Genomic DNA, 25,124 nt, shown 5'->3' with positions numbered 1-25,124 from the left:
TTTTTAGTATTACGTGGGGCGTAATACTTCCATTTGATTTGACTGGTGGTCTATGCTAAAGCAAGATTATGAAAGCAGTTTATTAGTACAGCACCACTATACCTAGTATGTAAATTTTCTTTTGCATTCTCTGAAAAATCACCTCCATCTACTTGATTACTCTGGTCTTTATTCCAAATAGTAACTGCAATGTCAGCAGAAGCTTTTGAATAGTTGTTTCTCTAAATGGAATGTCTTTTACTCTCGCCAGGATAGGCAAAGTGTTAAATAAATACTCAATACTTTCTGTATTTTAATTTAATCAAAGAAGCAGTAATGAAATTTGAGGGCTACTGGCGGAGGCAGAGAGAGTTGTCTAGAACTCTTCTACTTTGTTCTGTTTGTCTCTTATTCTTTTTTCCTTATTAGAATTTATTTTAAATAACTTCCCTGGACTAGGACTCCAGGCTATTGGTTCCAAGACATCACCACACCTATGAAAAAATTTGAGTATTGAGAAGTAATTTGGGGTTACTTTCCTTGGATCAAAGTTACTTAAACACTTAGATGGAAGCTTGAGAGGAAAGGAATTTACCTATCAATAATTCAAAAACAATCTCCCTCTTCCAATTCCTGCTTTACCATTACATATTCTAGCATAGATATTTTCTTTTTCTTTTCCTTTTTTTTTTTTTGAGACGGAGTCTCGCTTTGTCGCCAGGCTGGAGTGCAGTGGTGTGATCTTGGCTCACTGCAACCTCTGCCTCATGGGTTCAAGTGATTTTCCTGCCTCAGCCTCCTGAGTAGCTGGGATTACAGGCACATGCCACCATGCCCAGCTAATTTTTGTATTTTTAGTAGAGATGGGGTTTCACCATGTTGGCCAGGATGGTCTCGATCTCTTGACCTTGTGATCTGCCTGCCTCCTCAGCCTCCCAAAGTGCTGGGATTACAGGCATAAACAACCGTGCCTGGCCTAACACAGATATTTTCTGACAAATGTTTGCAGAATACGAATCTTCTTTAAGTTTAAGCAAGTAAAAATTGCTGAATGAAAAGAGATATGTTGGCCTTTGTCACTAACTTCTGTGTAATTCTGAGTAACATGTTAGTTTTTCTGTAAACAGAGATAAAAGTGTCAAAATTTAATTTAGGAATGAAGATCACTAGCATCAGGCTCAGTGCCTAGATACCAAACACCAGCACCACCATCAGAACACCAAGAAAAAGATTTTCCTCCTCCGCTTATTTTATAATGAAAAATAAAAAAGCTGAAGTCACAGTATCAGTAGTCCTCCCCTTACTCACAATGGATACTTTACAAGATCCCTAGTGAATGCCTGAAACTGTGTATAGTACTGAGCCTTATATATACTATGTAGTACTGTCTGTACTATGTTTTTTTATGTACTACATTATAAACAAATACCATGATGTTACCAGTGCATGGGAAATTATTAATGACTTTCAAAACTGTTGTTGTATTTCTACTGTGCACTCCATAGGAAGGACTGCAGATAGAAAGCACATACTTGTGACAGAAGGTAGAAGAAAACACCATTGAAACTCTCATGTGAGATAGCTGTGGCAAAATGTAGTCAAGATAAAAAAGAAATAAAATCAAAGTCTAGTATTTCCAAATTCCAAAATTCTGTTTTTGGATAGCTGATATCTCAGAAGTATATGTGGATATTGATGTCAGTATATATGTGCTCTGTCAGGTTCAGTTGAAATGAGAGAAGTAGATGTAATTTAGGTGTTCTATTGTGTGGATGTCCCCAACAATTATCTTCTATTATTAATTAATTAATTTATTTATTTTGAAACGCAGTCTCCCTCTGTCACCCAGGCTGGGTGGAGTGCAGTGGCATGATCTCGGCTCACTGCAACCTCCACTTCCCGGGTTTAAGTGAGTCCCCTGCCTCAGCCTCCCAAGTATCTGGGATTACAGGTGCGTGCTACCACGCCAGGCTAATTTTTGTATTTTCAGTAAAGACAGGGTTTCACCATGTTAGCCAGGTGTCAATCTCCTGACCTCATGATCTGCCTGTCTCAGCCTCCCAAAGTGGTGGGATTACAGGCATGAGCCACTGCATCTGGCTATCCCCAACAATTATCTAACCCTTCTGGACCAGATGTTTAAATTGACCGAGAAAGACCAATCCAACTCAACTCCAAACTCCCTCAAATTTTGAGTAAATCTGAAACTGTTGACCATGTATAAAAATGTAGGGAGTTCTGATAGACATATAGCTTCTTGTGAAGATGAAAGTAATACCACCAAAAAATAAATAAAACAACAAGAAAGAAAGTGATACCACTACTAACAACGGGATTTTTATCAAGATTAAATGAGTTAATTTACTAGAACAGACCCTAAAACATGGTAATGGCTATGTAGGTGTTGGCCATATTATTATTATTGCTGTTGTTAGTGAGGCTATCAATATTTTAATTGCCAGATAGCAGAAACTGTCAATAGACGACTTATTCCATTGGAATTTTTATAAACAGAAGGGAAATTCTGGAATTGTGTTTAGATAAGAGTACAATAGCCATGAACTGGGTTTGAAAAGATGGAACCAATTTCCTTTTTTTTTTCCCTAGCCACATCTCTTAAAATTTGTGTTTTATGACAAAAGAGATTGTCCTCACTCAAAATTAGGCTCAATGACCACACCACACCCTTTTTTTTTTTTTTTTTTTTTTGAGACAGAGTCTTACTCTGTTGCCTCTGAGCACAGAGGTATGATCTCGGCTTACTGCAGTCTCTGCTTCCCGGGTTCAAGCAATTCTCGGGCCTCAGCCTCCCAAGTAGCTGGTATTACAGGTGTGCACCACTACGCCCAGCTAATTGTATTTTTAGTAGAGACAAGGTTTCAGGATGTTGGCCAGGCTGGTCTCGAACTCCTGGACTCAAGTAATCCACCCGCTTTGGCCTCCCAAAGTGCTGGTATTACAGGGGTGAGCCACCGCGCCTGGCCCACACACCATTTTTTAATACAGTATGGTCAATCAACTGGAAACCACAAATCTAAATTATGCAAAGGAAATATGTAAAAATACGAAAGTCTTCTCAGAAAGATTTTTTTACTGCCACTCCACCTATTTTTCTCTATTTTATGATGATTTAAAAGTAAAATGACATTGCTTTTATAATGAAAAAAGCAACATATTTTCTTTTATTTGTTTTTGAGACAGGGTCTTGTTGTTTTGCCCAGGCTGGAGTGCAGTGGCATGATTATGGCTTACTGTAGCCCAGGCTCAAGCAATCCTCCTGCTTCAACCTCCCCAGAGTTTGGGATTACAGCAATTTCCTTCCGAAAATTGTTTTGTCCTTTTTTGACACTGATTTGAATGGAGCCCAGGTGGGAAGTGAGCAAATATTTTTGGCACTGAACAACATCCAATAACTATGAAAGGGGTTAGACATTCTAGACTTGTCACTGGTGTCTCAGTAGCCACTGTGTCATAGTTTGTAAAAGTATTAATCTATCAGGTAGGCTTCTGTTTAAATTATATACTTATTCATATGGAAAACTATCTATAGGCAGATAAATGGAATTATTTATATATTTTAAATCCAAATTTCATTTAAAAATAAGCAATCTATGTGCACGGTTAAAATTTTTAAAAAAGTGAGGGTGGAGCCAAGATGGCTGAATAGGAACAGCTCCAGTCTACAGCTCCCAGCGTGAGCGACGCAGAAGATGGGTGATTTCTGCATTTCCAACTGAGGTACTGGGTTCATCTCACTGGGGATTGTTGGACAGTGGGTGCAGGACAGTGGGTGCAGTGCACCGAGTGTGAGCCAAAGCAGGGCGAGGCATTGCCTCACCCGAGAAGTGCAAGGGGTCAGGGAATTCCCTTTCCTAGTCAAAGAAAGGGGTGACAGATGGCACCTGGAAAATTGGGTCACTCCCACCCTAATACTGCAGTTTTCCAATGGTCTTAGCAAATGGCACACCAGGAGATTATATCCCACACCTGGCTCAGAGGGTCCTATGCCCACGGAGCCTCGCTCATTGCTAGCACAGGAGTCTGAGATGGAACTGCAAGGCAGCAGTGAGGCTGGGGGAGGGGCACCCACCATTTCCAGATTTGAGTAGGTAAACAAAGCAGTCGGGAAGCTCCAACTGGGTGGAGCCCACCTCAGCTCAAGGAGGCCTGCCTGCCTCTGTAGACTCCACCTCTGGGGGCAGGGCATTGCCAAACAAAAGGCAGCAGAATCCTCTGCAGACTTAAATGTCCCTTTCTGACAGCTTTGAAGAGAGTAGTGGTTCTCCCAGCATGCAGCTGGAGATCTGAAAATGGACAGAATGCCTCCTCAAGTGGGTCCCTGACCCCCGAGTAGCCTAACTGGGAGGCACCCCCAAGTAGGGGCAGACTGACACCTCACATGGCCGGGTAATCCTCTGAGACAAAACTTCCAGAGGAACATCAGGCAGCAACATTTTCTGTTCACAAATATCCGCTGTTCTGTAGCCTCTGCTGCTGATACCCAGGCAAACAGGGTCTGGAGTGGACCTCCAGCAAACTCCAACAGACCTGCAGCTGAGGGTCTTGACTGTTAGAAGGAAAACTAACAAACAGAAAGGACATCCACACCAAAAACCCATCTGTACGTCACCATCTTCAAAGAACAAAGGTAGATAAAACCACAAAGATGGGGAAAACACAGAACAGAAAAACTGGAAACTCTAAAAATCAGAGCGCCTCTCCTCCTCCAAAGGAACACAGCTCCTCATCAGCAATGGAACAAAGCTGGACAGAGAATGACTTTGAAGAGTTGAGACAAGAAGGCTTCAGATGATCAAACTACTCCAAGCTAAAGGAGGAAGTTCGAACCCATGGCAAAGAAGTTAAAAACCTTGAAAAAAAAATTAGATGAATGGTTAACTAGAATAACCAATGCAGAGAAGTCCTTAAAAGACCTGATGGAGCTGAAAACAAGGCACGAGAACTACATGACGAATGCACAAGCCTCAGTAGCTGATTCGATCAACTGGAAGAAAGGGCATCAGTGATGGAAGATGAAATGAATGAAATGAAGTGAGAAGAGAAGTTTAGAGAAAAAAGAATAAAAAGAAATGAACAAAGCCTCCAAGAAATATGGGACTATGTGAAAAGACCAAATCTACATCTGATTGGTGTACCTGAAAGTGACGGGGAGAATGGAACCAAGTTGGAAAGCACTCTGCAAGATATTATCCAGGAGAACTTGCCAAAACCAGCAAGGCAGGCCAACATTCAAATTCAGGAAGTACAGAGACCACCACAAAGATACTCCTTGAGAAGAGCAACTCCAAGACACATAATTGTCAGAGTCACCAAAGTTGAAATGAAGGAAAAAATGTTAAGGGCAGCCAGAGAGAAAGGTCAGGTTACCCACAAAGGGACACCCATCAGACTAACAGCTGATCTCTTGGCAGAAACTCTACAAGCCAGAAGAGAGTGGGGGCCAATATTCAACATTCTTAAAGAAAAGAATTTTCAACCCAGAATTTCATATCCAACCAAACTAAGCTTCAGTAGTGAAGGACAAATAAAATCCTTTACAGACAAGCAAATGCTGAGAGATTTTGTCACCACCAGGCCTGCCCTACAAGAGCTCCTGAAGGAAGCACTAAACATGGAAAGGAATAACCAGTACTAGCCACTGCAAAAACATGCCAAATTGTAAAGACCATTGAGGCTAGGAAGAAACTGCATCAGCTAACGAGCAAAATAACCAACTAACATCATAATGACAGGATCAAATTCACACATAACAATATTAACCTTCAATGTAAATGGGCTAAATGCTCCAATTAAAAGACACAGACTGGCAAATTGGATAAAGACTCAAGACCGTCAGTGTGCTGTATTCCGGAAACCCATCTCACTTGCAGAGACACACATAGGCTCAAAATAAAGGGAAGGAAGAAGATCTACCAAGGAAATGGAAAACAAAAAAAGGCAGGGGTTGCAATCCTAGTCTCTGATAAAGCAGACTTTAAACCAACAATGATCAAAAGAGACAAAGAAGGCCATTACATAATGGTAAAGGGATCAATTCAACAAGAAGAGCTAACTATCCTAAATATATATGCACCCAATACAGGAGAACCCAGATTCATAAAGCAAGTCCTTAGAGACCTAGAAAGAGACTTAGACTCCCACACAATAATAATGGGAGACTTTAACACCCCACTGTCAACATTAGACAGATCAACGAGACAGAAAGTTAACAAGGATACCCAGGAATTGAACTCAGCTCTGCACCAAGCAGACCTAATAGACATCTACAGAACTCTCCACCCCAAATCAACAGAATATACATTCTTCTCAGCACCACACCGCACTTACTCCAAAATTGACCAAAACTGGAAGTAAAGCACTCTTCAGCAAATGTAAAAGAACAGAAATTATAACAAACTGTCTCTCAGACCACAGTGCAGTCAAACTAGAACTCGGGATTAAGAAACTCACTCAAAACCGCTTGACTACATGGAAACTGAACAACCTGCTCCTGAATGACTACTGGGTACATAATGAAATGAAGGCAGAAATAAAGATGTTCTTTGAAACCAACGAGAACAAAGACACAACATACCAGAATCTCTGGGACACATTCAAAGCGGTGTGTAGAGGGAAATTTATAGCACTAAATGCCCACTAGAGAAAGCAGGAAAGATCTAAAATTGACACCCTAACACTGCAATTAAAAGAACTAGAGAAGCAAGAGCAAACACATTGAAAAGCCAGCAGAAGGCAAGAAATAACTAAAATCAGAGCAGAACTGAAGGAAATAAGAGACACAAAAAACCCTTCAAAAAATTAGTGAATCCAGGAGCTGGTTTTTTGAAAAGATCAACAAAATCGATAGACTGCTAGCAAGACTAATAAAGAAGAAAAGAGAGAAGAATCAAATAGACGCAATAAAAAACAATAAAGGGGATATCACCACCGATCCCACAGAAATACAAACTACCGTCAGAGAATACTATAAACACCTCTATGCAAATAAACTAGAAAATCTAGAAGAAATGGATAAATTCCTCGACAAATACACCCTCCCAAGACTAAACCAGGAAGAAGTTGAATCTCTGAATAGACCAATAACAGGCTCTGAAATTGTCCAGAACCAGATGGATTCACAGCCGAATTCTACCTGAGGTACAAGGAGGAGCTGGTACCATTCCTTCTGAAACTATTCCAATCAATAGAAAAAGAGGGAATCCTCCCTAACTCATTTTATGAGGCCAGCATTGTCCTGATACCAAAGCCTGGCAGAGACACAACAAAAAAAGAGAATTTTAGACCAACATCCCTGATGAACATTGATACAAAAATCCTCAAAAAAATACTGGCAAACCGAATCCAGCAGCACATCAAAAAGCTTATCCACCATGATCAAGTGGGCTTCATCCCTGGGATGCAAGCCTGGTTCAACATAAGCAAATCAATAAACATAATCCAGCATATAAACAGAAACAACGACAAAAACCATGTGATTATCTGAATAGATGCAGAAAAGGCCTTTGACAAAATTCAACAGCCCTTCATGCTAAAAACTCTGAATAATTTAGGTATTGATGGGACGTATCTCAAAATAATAAGAGTTATCTATGACAAACCCACAGTCAATATCATACTGAATGGGCAAAAACTGGAAGCATTCCCTTTGAAAACTGGCACAAGACAGGCTGCCCTCTCTCAGTACTCCTATTCAACATAGTGTTGGAAGTTCTGGCCAGGGCAATCAGGCAGGAGAAGGAAATAAAGGGTATTCAATTAGGAAAAGAGGAAGTCAATTGTTCCTGTTTGCAGATGACATGATTGTATATCTAGAAAACCCCATTGTCTCAGCCCAAAATCTCCTTAAGCTGATAGGCAACATCAGCAAAGTCTCAGGATACAAAATCAATGTGCAAAAATCACAAGCATTCTTACACACCAATAACAGAGAGCCAAATCATGAGTGAACTCCCATTCACAATTGCTTCAAAGAGAATAAAATACCTAGGAATCCAACTTACAAGGGATGTGAAGGACCTCTTCAAGGAGAACTACAAACCGCTGCTCAATGAAATAAAAGAGGATAGAAACAAATGGGAGAACATTCCATGCTCATGGGTAGGACGAATCAATATCGTGAAAATGGCCATACTGCCCAAGGTCATTTAGAGATTCAATGTCATCCCCATCAAGCTACCAATGACTTTCTTCACAGAATTGGAAAAACTACTTTAAAGTTCATATGGAACAAAAAAAGAGCCCACATTGCCAAGTCAATCCTAAGCCAAAAGAACAAAGCTGGAGGCATCATGCGACCTGACTTCAAACTATACTAGAAGGCTACAGTAACCAAAACAGCATGGTACTGGTACCAAAACAGAGATATAGACCAATGGAAGAGAACAGAGCCCTCAGAAATAATGCCGCATATCTACCACCATCTGATCTTTGACAAACCTGACAAAAACAAGAAATGGGGAAAGGATTCCCTATTTAATAAATGGTGCTGGGAAAACTGGCTAGCCATGTGTAGAAAGCTGAAACTGGATCCCTTCCTCACACCTTATACAAAAATTAATTCAAGATGGATTAAAGACTTAAATGTTAGACCTAAAACCATAAAAACCCTAGAAGAAAACCTAGGCAATACCATTCAGGACATAGGCATGGGCAAGGACTTCATGTCTAAAACACCAGAAGCAATGGCAACAAAAGCCAAAATTGACAAATGGGATCTAATTAAACTAAAGAGCCTCTGCACAGCAAAAGAAACTACCATCAGAGTGAACAGACAACCTACAGAATGGGAGAAAATTTTTGCAGTCTATTCATCTGACAAAGGGCTAATATCCAGAATCTACAATGAACTCAAACAAATTTACAAGAAAAAAACAAACAACCCTATCAAAAAGTGGGCGAAGGATATGAACAGACACTTCTCAAAAGAAGACATTTAAGCACCCAAAAGACACATGAAAAAATGCTCATCATCACTGGCCATCAGAGAAATGCAAATCAAAACCACAATGAGATACCATCTCACACCAGTTAGAATGGCCATCATTAAAAAGTCAGGAAACAGCAGGTGCTGGAGAGGATGTGGAGAAACAGGAACACTTTTATACTGTTGGTGGGACTGTAAACTAGTTCAACCATTGTGGAAGTCAGTGTGGCGATTCCTCAGGGATCTAGAACTAGAAATACCATTTGACCCAGCCATCCCATTACTGGGTATATACACAAAGGACTATAAATCATGCTGCTATAAAGACACACGCACATGTATGTTTATTGCGGCACTATTCACAATAGCAAAGACTTGGAACCCAGCCAAATGTCCAACAATGATAGACTGGATTAAGAAAATGTTTCACATATACACCATGGAATACTATGCAGCCATAAAAAATGAGTTCATGTCCTTTGTAGGGACATGGATGAAGCTGGAAACCATCATTCTCAGCAAACTATTGCAAGGACAAAAAACCAAACACTGCATGTTCTCACTCATAGGTGGGAACTGGACAATGAGAACACATGGACACAGGAAGGGAAACATCACACACCAGGGCCTGTTGTGGGGTGGGGGGACTGGGGAGGGACAGCATTAGGAGATATACCTATTGTTAAATGACGAGTTACTGGGTGCAGCACACCAAATGGCACATGTATACATATGTAACTAACCTGCATGTTATGCACATGTACCCTAAAACTTAAAGTATAATAAAAAAATTTTTTTAAAAGTATGAATGATTCGGTGAAAAATCTTCCTCCCTATGCCTGCTCTAGTTCCCATTCCTGGAAGCAAACAGTGCTTTTATTTGCTCATGTATCCTTCAAGAGATGCTTTATGCACATGCAAATAAATACACAGATATAGTCCCAATGTTATTGTGTAAGAAGAATGATGTCATAAGGAATTTATGAAGCCTGAAATCTGTCTTAATAGAAATATATCCTGGGTAAGTAAGCTTCTCTATTTTTAATGTTCCAAAAAAGAAGGAACGCCATCAATCATTCTATAATTACTGAGTTCCTACTATGTGTAAGGCACCACGCCAGATGCTGTTTGTACTGTCAAGTTGCCTTTACAATTTTTCATATTTATGTCTTGTTGATTCAGATCTGTCCTCGAACATTCCTATCTCAGAAAGACCTTCCTTGACCCCCCCACTTGAAAGCAGCTGTCCCTTGCCCTGTCAACTCTATCACATCCCCGTGCTTTATTTCTTCTATGGCTAAGGGGATTCTACAATTTCTCACTATGTCTTCCTTTTGAGGTGAAAGGGAGTGCTGTTATCATTACAGAAGGATAACAGGGGTAAATTGGCAATGTGACCTGGGATAGTTGGACACCCTCTTCACAGCATTTATCACTTTATTGCATTTAGCATTCCAAGATAATGGACATTATTTTGTCCCCTTATTTGTTTACTTGTATGTTCCATGAAGCAGGAACTTTTCTTGTTATAGGAATCCATCACCCAGAAGAGTTCTTGACACAAAATAAGTAGGTTCTTAATAAATATTGGTTGACTGAATGGATGACCCAAGCATGCCCCACATTCTGTGGTAGAACTGAGCATCCTTTGGTTGGCACTGGTAAATTGAAAAGCCATGAAGGCACATTTGCTCAGAGTACTCTTTCCCTAAGCAGAGGGGAAAAAGGAGCCAACTTTTAATATTCAGATTTTGATTTGCAGTGTTTTCCATGAAGACATGAGTCTGGTAGATGGGTACTAGCAACATCAACTGTTTTGTTACTTGCAAGGAGACTGAGGTGCTGTGGTCTCCAAGATAGGCCTGGTCTAAAGAGCAGACCAGTGGGATGTGAATGGTTATAGCCCAGTTGGATCTGGTGGTCGGTTAGTCCATAGGGAGACCTGTCTCCAAGCAATGGAACAGCTGAATCTGCATGACTTAGTCCATAGGCCAAAAAGGAGGAGCAGCTTTTAGGTGGCCTGCCATGTAGGCCCATTCAATTCCCAAGGAGGTGGGAAGCCAGTGGAATACAAAGGAAAAAACACCTTTCTGTGTCTGGAAAGTCGCGAGTCTGATCACGCATATGTACATTTCACACACACACACACACACTCACACTATCAGAATCCAAGGGCCCCAAGAGTCTGTTCTGGTAGAGAAGTCTAACATAATTCTCTACCACCGTACCTAAAACCAGACCAATCTTTTAAATCAGGGACCTGGGTTTTAGTGGCTTAGTAGCTCATTTTAAGTTTTCCTTCTCCTTCCAAACAGAGAGGCCTGTGTCCTGTGTTATGCTGATCTATGGGAGAATTCCTGTAGAAGGAAGGGGCTGAAACATTGGCCTAAGGTTATTAAACAGAGCTTTCATAATAAATATGTTGATACCATTTCTGAAAGATTTGCATATTTCTCTATCACATATTGTTCAATTTTATTAGAGGAAATCATTCCGGTATCCTGTTGGAATTGTTGAATTTTGGGGTATTATGTTAAGCTCCGTGATTTTAATGCTGTGGCAACTGAGACTCAGATTGAAAAACTTGCCTTCCTTGACATTAACTGAGATAAGCTCCTGTTTTCAGAAGTTAGAACCTCTTCTGATATTTGACTTTAGGCATGTGTTTTTAAAATGACAGTTGGATATGGCTGAGAGCTCAGTTGATAAAGCTGTGAAGCAACTTGGGACACATGTTTAACCAAATAAAATTATTTTCACCAGCTCATGCTGTGCTGACAGCTTCCAAAAACTGTGTTCACCTTCATTCTCTCCTCATAAAAAGGGGCTACAGGTATTTTTAAACCTGGGGTTTGAGGAAGAGAATGTTAATTATAAATCTAGATTAGTTGAATGTATTCAAGAATTTGCCAGACTGAATATGAATACTTGTGGAGTGTAAGTGAAACAAAAATGAGGCCTTTGGTGATCTATTATCTATCGATCTATATCTATCTATCTTTCATCCCAGATTGGTTTTAGAATGAGAAGAAAAAAAGTGCTTTTTCTCATTTCTTACTCTTACACAATGAAGTGGTTAACAAAATTGATACAGAGTGGCAACTTTAATGATCATTCTGTTGCAAACAACTACAAGTCCAAACAAATATCAGCACAAAGAAAATCTCTATTCTGTGTAGCAAAATGTTGGTCAGACTTTCGCCAATGAGCCACCTATTTAAAAAGGACTTGATATTGACAAACATCTCTGATCAGTCTTTGACGTTTATAGTAACAAGCTATAACGTTATCTCCTACCACCTTTCTGTTTAGGCCCCAATATGAAATGCGTATGAATGTTATAATTTTGTATAACTCCAGGAGAAACATCCAACAATATTTTTCACCTTTTTTTCCTAGTAGTGAAAAAATCCAAATATAATAGCTATATTTATGGATTCTGCTCTTTGTTGAACACAGTGCTTTACAGATAACATCTGGTGACAAGCCATCACTCTTCCTATTTTATGTAATGAGGAAACTTAAATACAGAGTCTTTAAGGACCTATTCAGTCACACAAATACTGAGAAAATTCTATGCTAATAATCCTATCTGCAGGTCACATCGGCACTTACTTTCAATAACCAACGTAGGGCCGATCAATTGCATTATTCTACTACATACGACTTCTTGTTTTAGAATCAAAGAATGTCATGCCTATAAGCCACCAGAAATGCCTGGACTACCTATTCGAAAACTTTCGTCTTCATTCTTCTTAGAGACATTATGTCGTCATCACCTGCTGCCACTAGATGGTGCTTGTCATTGAAACAAAGGTCCTTCCTCCTTTCTGTTTTCTTTAGATGCCTCTTAGGACCTTGGATGATACGAAAGAAATTTGATTAATAAGCTAAGTACTGGGCTGGTATTCTAAGAGGTCCTTTAGTACAGAGAGTTGTTGATTAAAAAGTAAACAAATCATTATCAGTAAAGCTTACTTACACCATTTTTCTAATTCTATCAGTTTTTCTGCTCGTTCTTGTCACCAAGCCGTGTGAACCCCAAGAGAAAAAGAACTAATAAATCTTTCTTTGTGCTTATGAGAATCAAGAGACATAGCACAAGTTTTAGGAGAGGTGAACAAAAATCTCAGGATTCATTGTTATCATCTGGAAAAGCAATCGAAAGTGATCACATGCAGAGTTTATAAGAAAAATTAATCAATGACCTTTCAAAGGAAAACACACATATATCTCAACTACTGGACACTAATCAATAGGAAAGTAAATAGAACACACTCTTTTAATTGTGGGATAGCAAACATCAAGTAATGAAAATGATAACAGAGGTTGTCAACGCTTTGCCAAAGACTCTTTCTCATTAATTTAAGACACATACCAAATCTCACCTCCATAGTACTCTCATTGTCTCCCTGCCTCCCAGCCCACAAACCAACTCTATGCTCCTTTTAGGGTAAATTCTTGCCAATCTTTGTACTGAAATGCCTTCAGGAGTTACCTTTTTAACTTACGTGAAGGAGAGTTTGATATATTTTGCAGCAGAATGCTTGAAAAATGTGTTTCTTGGACTTTTTCTTTCTTATTCACCAACACTGAGTGTTCATAGCTGCTTCACGATTATAATGAGAAATTGCCGCTATGTTGAAATACATAATCCACAGTGTGAAAAACTGCTGAACAGCAGTGGCAAATTTTTAATACAAAAGTGACTTCCCTTTGCCTGTTAGCTTACTTTGCGGTTGCTGATTCTTGCTAACTGCCTGCTCAGGGAGTGAAGTTAATTTTAACATTAGCCTAGAAACAGAATATTATCATTTAGGTGAAAACTTTAAAGCTAAATTTTTGTTTTATCTTTGGTTTTGAGTTTCCCATGAAAAATTCCCAGTGATATTCTGAGGAATATCACTGCATTGGGTTATGTAGAATGTGTGAACATATATGTGAGCCAGATGTGACAACAGACACATGACAGTACATTTTAATTTCAGACATCAGATTGGGGTGGTTCCTTGTGCCTTCTGAGCATTAACGAAGGATTTTAAAGATACAAACTTTTTAAAAGACACAAGCTCCATTCCTGCTTTCCAAGCACTGGTGAGGCACCATGGATCTCTGGATCTCTTCCAGTTTGGAATACTAGAAAGAAAAGCCTCTGTCCTCAAATTATTTACTCCCTACCCTCATTTTTTTTCCCTTGGAGGTCCTATTAGCTATAGCTTTGTATTGGAGAAAGACTGGGAACCAGGAGCAGTTGGTGTGTGAAATTATTTCTCTTGAGCTTTATGCATTTTGGTGGCCACTGTTGAAAACACAGTTTGGTCAGTGATGTCCACACATACATTACATATAATATGTATTACTAGAAAATGATATACACTTGCATGATATACCATGTGGTTGTAATCCATTAAGTGACTACTCTCTAGCAGTACCCAGAACAATAGACGGTGTGTCTGTGCTGACAGTCTGTTCATATCTTAATGGTTTACTTATGATTCAGTCCTTTACCGATGGCAATGGTGCTGGATCATTGATATATTATTTGCTTGGCAAAGAGTACTTGAACCTCATTATTAGACTTAGGAACAGAATAAATACAAATAATCACTTTGCTAAGGCTGTTTTCCTAACTCCCAAGGAAGACAGAAAGGCATCAGTGACATAAGTGAAGGACACAGTTGACAACCACGTTATCTTCAAACATCTTTTGTTAGAGGTGAACAATTACTTAATACTGTGTTATGGCAGCACTCTATACGCCCCAAGTTTTATAGAGTCAAGAGTGATCTGAGCTGGGAAATGCAGGCAATTTTAGTTCTGCATGGAAGCACAGGCTCTCCCCACTGGGGAACTCTTCTGAGTAGGACAAAAAGCTGGACCTAGGACCCAGCCCAGGGCGTGAGAGAGAAGGAACCCGGGAGGCAAGACCGGCCGGTCCGGAGCCGGGTCCTCCGCCAGCTCCGGGCGGGCGCTGCGCGAAAAGCCCAAGCCCCCGGCGGAGGCGGCGCGGCTCGAGGCCCCTCCCCGCCGCCGATGCCCGGGCGGTTGACGCCGAGCAGCGGCCCGGAGCGGTGGGGGCCGGGCTGGCGGGCGCGAGCGAGCGAGGGCAGGGCAGGGGGCCGGCCGAGGCCACTTACGGCTTTAAATATGGATCGCAGGCTCGCGCTCGCGGCACAGCCTCCGCCGCGGCCGCCTTCCGTGAGCCCCCGCACCCCGGCTTGCTCCTGAGGGGCGCCTGGGCTGGGCTCCACTGCTGCAGTGTTAGTTAGTAGCAGGAACATCAGAGATCCCCATAAATATGCAGGAGCTGCAGGAGGCAAAGTAGAGTAGACGCCCGCGCTCTTACACACTCGCCCGCCGCGCACCACACGGGCAGTGTAGACATCCCCTCCGCGCCACCTTTCCCCCTTCCTCGCGGGCCGTTCAGGTTCCAGTCCTGCCTGCTCCGAAGACCTTCCCGCCTCAGCGCCTTTGCCCCGCTCTCCTGCGCTCGCCTCTCTCCGGAGCGCGCACCCACCCAGGCGGCAAAGTTGTGACTACTTGGGCGCGGGTGACTGGCGCCCCGCTCGCTCCGCGCCCGGCGCAGACAACTTCCCGCGGCTCGGCCCCGCCGCCTCCCGGGCTCGCGCCTCCAGGGATTCCGCGGCCCCCCAGCCTCCAACCCCGGCGGCGCGCCGGGCAGCGCTTCGGTGGCGGCGGCGGCCGCGGTGGCAGCGAAGGCGGCGGCGGCGGCGGCAGTGGCCGCTGCAGCCCCACACTCCGCCGCCAAACTGGAGGAGCGACGGAAGCCGGACCCCAGGAGGTGAGCGCCTGGCCCCGGCAGCTGCCGGGAGGGTCGATGGGGTCCCTAGCTCCAAGGCGGAGGCGGGCGCGGGCCCGGGGGCCGATTCCGTAGGGCGCGCAGGCGGCCTCAGCGCGCTCATGGGAGGGAGAGAGAGGTCAGTTGCGGGCCGGGCATCCCCTGAGCTGGGCGCGGGCAGTGTGTGGAGGCTGCTTCCGCGGAAAAGTACTTTTTTTTTTTCCTTCTTAGGGTTTAGAGGAAGAGTTTGGGTGGTCTGCTTCTCCCTCACTGCTAAGTCCCCTGCGCGCAACTGGGCGTCTTTACAAGGACTGCGGGGCCGGTTCTGCGGCGGGCTGGGCTCGGGCTCAGTGACACGTGTGTTGCTGTGAGCCTGGGTGGTCGCGCTGTGACCAGGCACCTGCTTGAGAGGAACACATCCCCAAACCCATCACAGGCGGAGATTTGGGGACCCTCGGTGCTACTGAGGCCGCGGCCCCCACTTCACTGCCAGCTCCAGGACGGAGCATTTACATCTCTCCCTGGCACACCGAAGGCGGGGGGTGAGTCAGGCAGATTCTCTGCAAGTGGCACACACACATTTATTTGCAATGGATTTGGATAGGGGAGGCAGAGGTTAAACTGGAATTTCTCTTGGCCAGCGACAGCGGAGCTCTTCCTCAGGTACTGGGCAGCATGTGCGTCTTGGCAAAGAGAGGTGATTTCTTTTTTCTTAAGTGCATTTTACTCAGCCGTTGCCAGTCCGTTAATAAGTCACCAGAGGAAGGCAGGAGCTGGGAACTACATCAGCAAACCTCAGCAAGCACCATAAAGACAAAAGTTCTTATAGAACAAAAAGAAAAACTTGAACTTGACGTGAAAGATGGAGGAAGCAGTTCTACCTCTGTTCTGTCACTTTTTTCAGCGCCCTGTAAAACTGTTTTTTCTACCCTTCTTTCCCTCTCAAGGCCCTACCTTCTCAGCATGATTGATCGCAGCAAGCTCTTTCCAACTTGACACTGAAGAGCAGCGACCCCTTTGGCTTACCCTCCCCATTTCTTTTCCTGGTTCGCTTCAGTGCCCTGGAAAGTTGCTCCTAATGAGAAATCAAGAACACTGGGCTGTACTAAATGCTCATTGTCTCAAATCCTGGAACAGTTCCTTTCCTAAGAGACACTGTATTGTACTGTATTTCTCTTTTTTCTTGTATCTTGGGACTTGGAGTTGTAATACTACCTGAATTAAATTAATTTAAGTGTACATTGCTCATTTAGGCTTTTTTTTCCATTGTGATTTGAGTAGATTCATCGATGCCATTAGAGCAATATTCAGTAGCTTTTTATAGCCAATGTAATGTCTTTTGAAAACGTTTATGACTACAGCTCTCTTTCTTGCGTCTATCATATTAGCATGTAAATAATTTACATGGTCATTTTAGTACTTAAACTGAAGATATTAGTATAACTTCATTCAAAGGAAGTGTGCCTGTTTATTTTTCTATAGCTTTTATAGCTGAGAAAAAACTTTTACTTTCATTTTAAAGTTGAAAGTACTGATAGGATTCTGGTCTTTGTGGTAGATCTTGAAATTGAATGATTTGTTTTAACTGTATCCCACACTGTCAGGTAAGATGACACAGAAACTCTCATATATGTAGATGGAGACAGGAAAGCAGTACCACTGCATTATGAGCTGTTGAGGCAGAGAACATTTGTAGGAGTGGGGGTGACAAGGACAAGATGGGATATTTTGATAGTCCCAGGCATGTTAAAAAAACTGAAAACTAAGAAGCCCCCAACATTTTGGATTTCAGTGTACTTCAGAATGAGAGTTTTGGTGCCATTTGCTCTTTTGGGGTCATTTCTGGAGACTGAAAAACATACATTAGACACCTTACCCAATGAGATTGACAGAATGTACTCTCAGTTTAGATTAATGTGTTTCTTTTAGTTCACGTAGTCAATATTAAATAATTTTAGATGTTTGAATGTTAGTACTATGATTTCAGTCTTCTGAATGATTAAGAGACATTTTGGATTTACAAAAATGTTGTGTGAAAGAAATAAAGGCAATCAGATTTAGAGGAATAATGCGATAGAAATCGGGTAACCTTTGGGACAACTTCCAGTAGGCCCTGATGGTAATCTCATTTTTCGCTGAGTGCTGGCAGGTACAGTTTTGAGGTTCTGATCCCTTGTTCTGATAACAAGAGTGATATCTGGCCATAGCTTACATCTTAAAGGAAAAGACAACACTTAAAGAAATGCACAGTAGCTGGTGAATCATGTAAATAAACAGGATTCCTTGCCTGCCTCTGAGAGCGCTGTAGACCTCATATGAGGACTGCTATTGTTAGAGGAGAAGCGTCCTGAGAGACTCTGCTGGACTTAAGTGTGGCGAGATACATATCTGTTTCTTGGAGTTTCTTTGTGTTTATTTAAAATAATATGAATGAAATCTAAGAGTGGAGTTGATAGATAAGATTGGGAGTGGAAAGAACAAACTGAGAAGAGGAAAATCTAATGATGATTAAAATTTCTAAGTGGTGTTTTCTTGATTGCTAAATGGAAGGAATCAGAATGCATGATTTGATGGGACAAAGGAAGCTATAAGCAGAACATGGATCTCAGTTGATGCTGTTTCCAAGGACAACCTGTGACTTATGAAATTTATGTATTTTTATGGAGTCATTTAGCAAAATGGATAAAGAACATCCAGGAAGCTAGTAAGACTTTACAAAACTGGATCTTACTATTTTTCCATAACGTAGGAATCTTAGAGGAAAGGAGAAATAAAGTTTTATTTGAGGTCAGCTAAGTTGTATTCCAAATACATTTTGCCTTTCTCCCAGTATTTAAACTGTTGATACGTTTGGGTCACAAAAATGGAAAATATGCTGCTGCTGTTCTGACATGAGGATGATCTTTTTATCTTCAGTAGTGCACACCTTTGGTTATTTTTCCAGCAATAGGGATGGATTCCCCTTTACTCAGTTCTGTCTAATGTATGTTTACACACACACACACACACACACACACACACACACACACAGAGACACAACCCATTTGTAGAGGTGGCTGATTTAATTTTGTCGGAAGCCATATTAACTACTTTCATAATACTTCTGTGGCAGTGGCTTTGATTGCATTTGGTAGTCTCAGCAGTGCAACGACATTTCTAACAAGACATGGAAAATACAATGAGAACCAGGTGCAGTGGTCCCAGATACTCTGGAGGCTGAGTTGGGAGGATCACTTAACCATAGGAATTCGAGGCTGTCATGTGCTATAAAATTGTGCCTATAAAATTGCTATTAAATTGTGCCTGTGAATAGCTACTGCACCTCAGCCTGGGCAACATAGGGAGATCCTGTCTCTAAAAAATGAAAAAGTGTATAAATGCTAATGGCTTTATTTACTTGCTGTGGCAAAGGAGAGATAAAACTTTTTCTTCCAGTCTCCCTAATGATGCCAATAATTTTATTCCTTAATGATAATGTCTTACTTGATGCCGAATATAGACAGCTCCAGACCGATTATGTTCGAGTTAAAAGTTTTCAGAATTACAATGGTGTGAAAGCATTCACATTCAGTAGAATCTATACTTCGAGTACTGATAACAACATTCTGTTTTTCGCTTTCAGTACAGCATTCAATTAATTACATGAGATATCCAATAGTTTATTTGTAAAATAGGTTAGGCTTTGTGTTAGATGATTTTGCCTAGTAGGCGAATGTAAATACTCTGAACACATTTAAGGTAGCTTAGGCTGAGCTATGATGTTTGGTAGGTTAGGTGTATTAGACACATTTTTGACTTGCAATATTTTCAATTTATGATGGGCTTATCAGGACATAACCCACCATACGTTTAGGAGCCTCTGTATTGGAAAAAGATAGGTAGAAACAGTAATGTTGAAACTATGTGCCTCTGTAGTTGTTTGTGTAAACCAAAACATCATCTTGTTCCTCTTTCCTGAAAACTAAGTAAATATAAGGGATTGTTATGCTTATTGAGATGAAGAGGAAACTATGACAGAGAACTCTGTATGCTTTTCTTAAACTTAGCTGCAAATTATTGCTGGAGGTAGGAATGAGTATTTTAATCTTTTGACTGGTGATACATGTTTGTCGAATGACTGTCAGTGAATGGGTGAATGTCCTTTTAGTCACAGCAGAAGATACTAAAGCAGATAAAAGTTTATCCTGTTTTAAAGTGATGGTTTCCATTTTCTGTTGGTAATTCCGCTCAGTAGCAGTGCACACCTGCCGCAACTTTCTTTCAGGTTCTGCAATCCAGGGAGTATTTCGTGAGAGAAGAATTTTCAGTTTGGGTGTACCAGTTTTAGCTACCATCTTGAGAGCTAACTTTCGTTTTTCATGTAGAACGAACGTAGAAAGAAATTAAGTGAAATTAGTATGTTAAAGGAAATAAATAACCACCAACTGATATTTTGGAGTTTTGTATTTTTACTTTGTGGATAATTGTGTGGAAAAGGTATACTCCTTGACTCGAATTTAACTCGAATTTCTGTATTAAAAACCTTAAGAAAGTTTTAAATAATACTCCTAGTATGTTTTTTTGGGGATTAAAAAAATCAATATGAATAAAAATACAAAATGAGAAAGGAGTATGTTATGTTTAACACCCCTATAATATTCAATGAGTGACACAACTAGAAAAATCTCTTAATATATTGAAGACATCTTATTTAAGAAGAAAGAGGTGATTTCTTTTTTTAAAGTATATTCACTGATTAATATTCTTCTTAATACTATTTGCAAGTAAGTAAACTTGTGGGATATGGACTTCTATGTTAGTTAATTCTAGCTTTGGCCTGGAGATCTAATATTCACTGATAAGATCTAGTAACAACTTCATCTATTTGGAACTCCTACATTTGGCATGTTCCCCAGCAAAAAAGCCTCTGAGCAGGCAGAGTAGAGGGTAAAAAAATAAATACATTAAAAATAATTCACTTTACTCCTAGGACATCCCTCAGAGTCAGTTTACTTTTAATACACATACTGTTCTATGATTGATTAGGAAGTTTTTCATCCCATAGCAAACAGTAAACTACAAAGTAGAAGACTAAAATGGGCTTTATTGGCAAATACATAGAAAACATTGAAAAGTGCCTGAAAACAGCGTGGTAGTAAAGGAAGAGGTAGACAGAAGTAAGAACTAAAGCAAGCACAGTGGTTGAGGACTATGGAGATGTGGACTCTGATAGCGTCACTTCATTACACCCCCTTCTCCCTCCCCCACTTTCTCCACTCTTCCTTCTTTTCCCTTCCCCTCTTCTTTCTGTTAAGTTTTTATTGAAATACATATGGTCAGAAAATTGTATGTCATCATACCATCAGTAGACAGCTCAGCGATTGACCTAAGTGAACATGTCCATGTAACCAGTGCCAAGACCAAAATACAGACCATTGCTGGCATCCAGAAGCCTCCTCTAACTCCCTCTTCAAGTCATTACTTCCCCCCAAGGTAACCGCTCTCCTAATTTGTGAGACAATGGTTACTTTCACCTATCATTGAACTTTCTATCAGTTAATTACATGGTATGTATTCTTGTGTGTGACTTCTTTTGCTCAACATTATGTTGTGAGATTCATTCTTGATTTGTGTGAAGCATCAGTTTATTCTCATTGCTACATAGTGTTCCACTTTATAAGAATGCCACGGTACATTTATCCATTTTGTTCTTGATTTACTAATTTTGTTTGGGTTGTTTCCAGTTTTTGGCTATTATGAATAGTGATGCTATGAGCATTCTTACGTATGTCTTTTGGTGAACATGTTGCCCTGTCTGTCGCCCAGGCTGGAGTGCGGTGGCCTGATCTTGGCTCACTGCAAGCTGCACCTCCCAGGTTCACGCCATTCTCCTGCCTCAGCCTCCCCAGTAGCTGGGACTACAGGTGTCTGCCACCACGCCCGGCTAATTTTTTGTATTTTTAGTAGAGACGGGGTTTCACCGTGTTAGCCAGGATGGTCTTGACCTCCTGATCTCGTGATCCGCCTGCCTTGGCCTCCCAAAGTGCTGGGATTACAGGCGTGAGCCACCGCGCCCGGCCCACGTGGGAATTTCAGTTGTGTGTTTTCCCAGTTTAATTGATGGGACGGTTTTAGTAGATAGTGCCTTCCTCCAGAATTGGTACTAATTCACATTCCTACCAGCATTGTGTGAGAGTATCATCTACACCACATCCTTACAAAAGGGGTTTTGTATGTCTTTTTTTAAAACCATTCTATCGGATCTGTAGTTGTATCACACTGTAGTTTTAATTTGCATTTCTAAGAATACCTTGTCTATCTTTTCATATGATTATTGTCTACACTTTTTTGTAAAGTACTTGTTCATGTTTTTTGCTCATGAAATTTTTATCCAGTATCTTTTCTCAAGTAAGGAAGATTTTAATACTTGGAGAGTTAAGTTCTTTTATTTGTTTAGAAGACTCAGCTAACCAGGCAAACTCATTCACCAATGCTTCCATCTAATAAGTAAATTCATGAGATAAAGAGATTACAAACATTTTGAACTTGTAAAGATGATAGTCTGGATCTTCGAAACTTTATCCCTAAAAATCCCAAACCAAAACAATATTAAATAACTTTAATACAGCACTCAGAAACATGCAGAACTTGTCCTCAATGCTTTACATAAAAGTAGAGCATCTAGTAATGTTGTATTGCCCAATGACCAATGGAGGTTTGTATTTGGAAGGTATGAATTGGACATCCAGCTCTCTTACTTATTAGTTGTTTGATTTTAAGAATTAAAAAAATCATCTGTGTCTTTTTTCATTATTAAAATAATTATAAAACCCCATTCACAGAGGAGTTATGAGGAACAGATAAAGTGATCTTTATGAAATCTTGTTCAGCACTGTAAATGGCCATACATGTTAGTTATTATTATTGTTATTGTATTCTTTAACATTCCTTATTCTTGAGTTGAATTATGCCAGCACTGAGAACAGTTTCTGGCATATTAATAAATGTTTATTGGCTGAATGAATGAACACATTTAAGTATCTTTCTTAAACCGTTACTGAGTAACTCAAGCTGTGCTTTATATATTTTTTTTCTCTAGGACTTTTACTTTTTATTGCTAAAGCTGAGTTGGATCCAAGGTTCATCAAGCATCATATTGAAAAATTGAGTCTAATAGCCAGCAGTTTGCGATCACCCATTTCTATATAGTTCATATTGAATTTATGCCTCCAAGTAACACACACGACTTGGAGAACCCTTGAAAATGATTACACTGCTCTTCACTCCATGAGTGATCCCCAAAGCTTACACACTGAATATTTTTAGCTTCTATAATTAGAATGGCCACAAATTTCCAGATTTAAAATATTACAGTGGGTTCTCCAGTGCTAATACTTTGGAAACCATGTTTTGTGTAAAATTGAACATTCAAGGATGAACAATAGCTGAAAACTGGAGCTTTTATAGTACCTTTTCAGCTTAATATGAATAAGGTGTTTCACAGATATGTTGATTATAATATGAAAGCAAACAGCATACACCTTATATACATTTGTGTAAAGCAACAATTCTTAACCCTTTGATAGGTCTGATTTTCAGCTGTTGGCTTGATGTTGTGACTCTCTTTATTCAAAAAGTGGTTTGGAGGCATATCATTTTTATTTTTAAATTAAATAAAATTAAAATTTGTGTGATTTTTGTTTTGGGGAATTACATGATCTTCCTTTAAATAATAGTAGGTATCCCTTTGAAAAATCAGACTTGCAGCAGAAGAAACTTGGATTTCTATATAGAAATCTAGTTAGATTTTCTTACCCGAAGACTGATGTTCTTTTCCTTTTTTCCTGTATTGGAGTTTTTTTTTTTTTTTTTTAAGAGCTTATAGGGGTCTTGGTTGTTTGCTGCCATCATTTAAGTATAGCTGTTCTGTGGTACTCAGAATACTGAGCATGTAACATTTTACTTCAGAATAACATAAGTCAGTCTGCATTTTATAAGGACGTTTACATATTAGGTAGTATACCTCGTGTGCTTGATGCAAATGTGGCCAATTTAGTGTGATTTAGTGGAAAATGGAATCATCTGGTATAGTAAACAGCTTTTGTTTTCTGTTACAGACATAATGTTAGGAAAATTGAAATAAATACAAAGGGTAGTTATGGTGAACCCTGTTAAACTACTGTTTTAAAAACAGTGAATTTCAGAAAAATCTCGTCTGTTCTGAGTGATTTCATTCCTTGGAGAAGTTAAACTGGCTCTTTTTAAAACAAATGCATCCAGGCGTGCCTGGTTATTGCTTTATTTAAAGCTGGAAGCAAGGCTCCTTTCGGTTTACTTGACACATGGGATTTAAAAAACAAGGGTATACTACGGATTTAGGGAAGGATACCTGTTTAACAAATAGGATTATGACAATTAAACTATCTAAACTGATCTCCCAAGGGAATGGTATTAGCTCTACCATTTCTTGTGCTCTTCAGCATGGAAATCTGTTGGCCTTATTGAAATATTCCTAATGTCTCTAATACAAACCAGGTTTTTGCACCTTCTACCCCAGAAGGATCAGGAATGAAGTCCTGAAAGTGATATTTGGTGAAATATGTTTTGTTCTGAGTGAGTAATCAGTGGGACCATCAGTTAGACTGAAAGTTTCATGGGATCTTGAGTGTTGATGGCTACACTCCTGAAACTCTCTCGAGTATTGCGTGACCACAGCTGCAGTGCGACATCACAGTTGAACTGCTTCACAAATTCCTTTGATTCCTTTGACCTCTGGAGACTCTGTCCTTAGGAATGTGAGATGAGCACTCACGATATTAGCAGAGAGTAGGGCCTCATGGTAGGGACTTTGCTAAAGTACTGATTACAATTGCTTTGGAAAATGGCTGAGCATTAACGATTAAGCAGAAACACGCAGCTCACACATTTGCACTTTCATAAGTTGAGCTCCTTTGCCAGGGAAAAGGGAGAAGGCGGATAGGAAATGTCTCAAAAGATTTAGATAAACTAGATTAGATAATTTCTCTTGAAAAATATATTAAGAAATGAAATAAAAACACCACTCCAAAAGCATCAGAAGAAAAGATAGTTCAAACACTTATCTATTTTTATTGCCAAAACCTTAGGCAGTGAATTCTACAGTTGAATTGATCACTTTATTGCTTACTGCTTTGCACTGCTCTTTGTTTCATATGTATTCATGTTGTCTACACAGTATACTTCCCCATGGTCCTCATAGTGGCCAGAAAATGCTTATTTAATGGAGGGATACTTAATATTTTTAAAATGTGTACTGGCTGGGTGCGGTGGCTCACGCCTATAATCCCAGCTACTTGGGAGGCTGAGGCAGGAGAATCGCTGGAACCTGGGAGGCAGAGGCTGCAGTGAGCCGAGATTGCACCACCGTACTCCAGCCTGGGAGAC

The 25,124-nt window shown here is 40.5% G+C and overlaps 2 protein-coding genes across 6 annotated transcripts in view; both read left to right on the top strand.

The window, feature by feature from the left end:
* Nucleotides 1-25,124, top strand: part of SLC4A4 (solute carrier family 4 member 4) — a 491,091-nt gene that overhangs the window by 101,466 nt on the left and 364,501 nt on the right. Inside the window, exon 1 of one of the 5 annotated variants that reach the window (XM_032150498.2) lies at nt 15,087-15,725. The exons of the other annotated variants lie outside the window; for them this stretch is intronic. The gene's annotated coding sequence lies outside the window, so the exon portion shown is untranslated. Of the gene's footprint in view, nt 1-15,086; nt 15,726-25,124 lie in introns of those variants that run through there. 5 annotated transcript variants of the gene reach the window in all.
* MOB1B (MOB kinase activator 1B) overlaps nt 1-25,124 on the top strand; it is a 376,190-nt gene that overhangs the window by 244,806 nt on the left and 106,260 nt on the right. The gene's annotated exons all lie outside the window — the stretch shown is intronic.

This window comes from Hylobates moloch, unplaced genomic scaffold (assembly GCF_009828535.3).
Source record: "Hylobates moloch isolate HMO894 unplaced genomic scaffold, HMol_V3 SCAFFOLD_2, whole genome shotgun sequence".
Taxonomy (NCBI): Eukaryota; Metazoa; Chordata; class Mammalia; order Primates; family Hylobatidae; genus Hylobates; species Hylobates moloch.
This window is presented reverse-complemented; position numbering and strand designations above follow the sequence as displayed.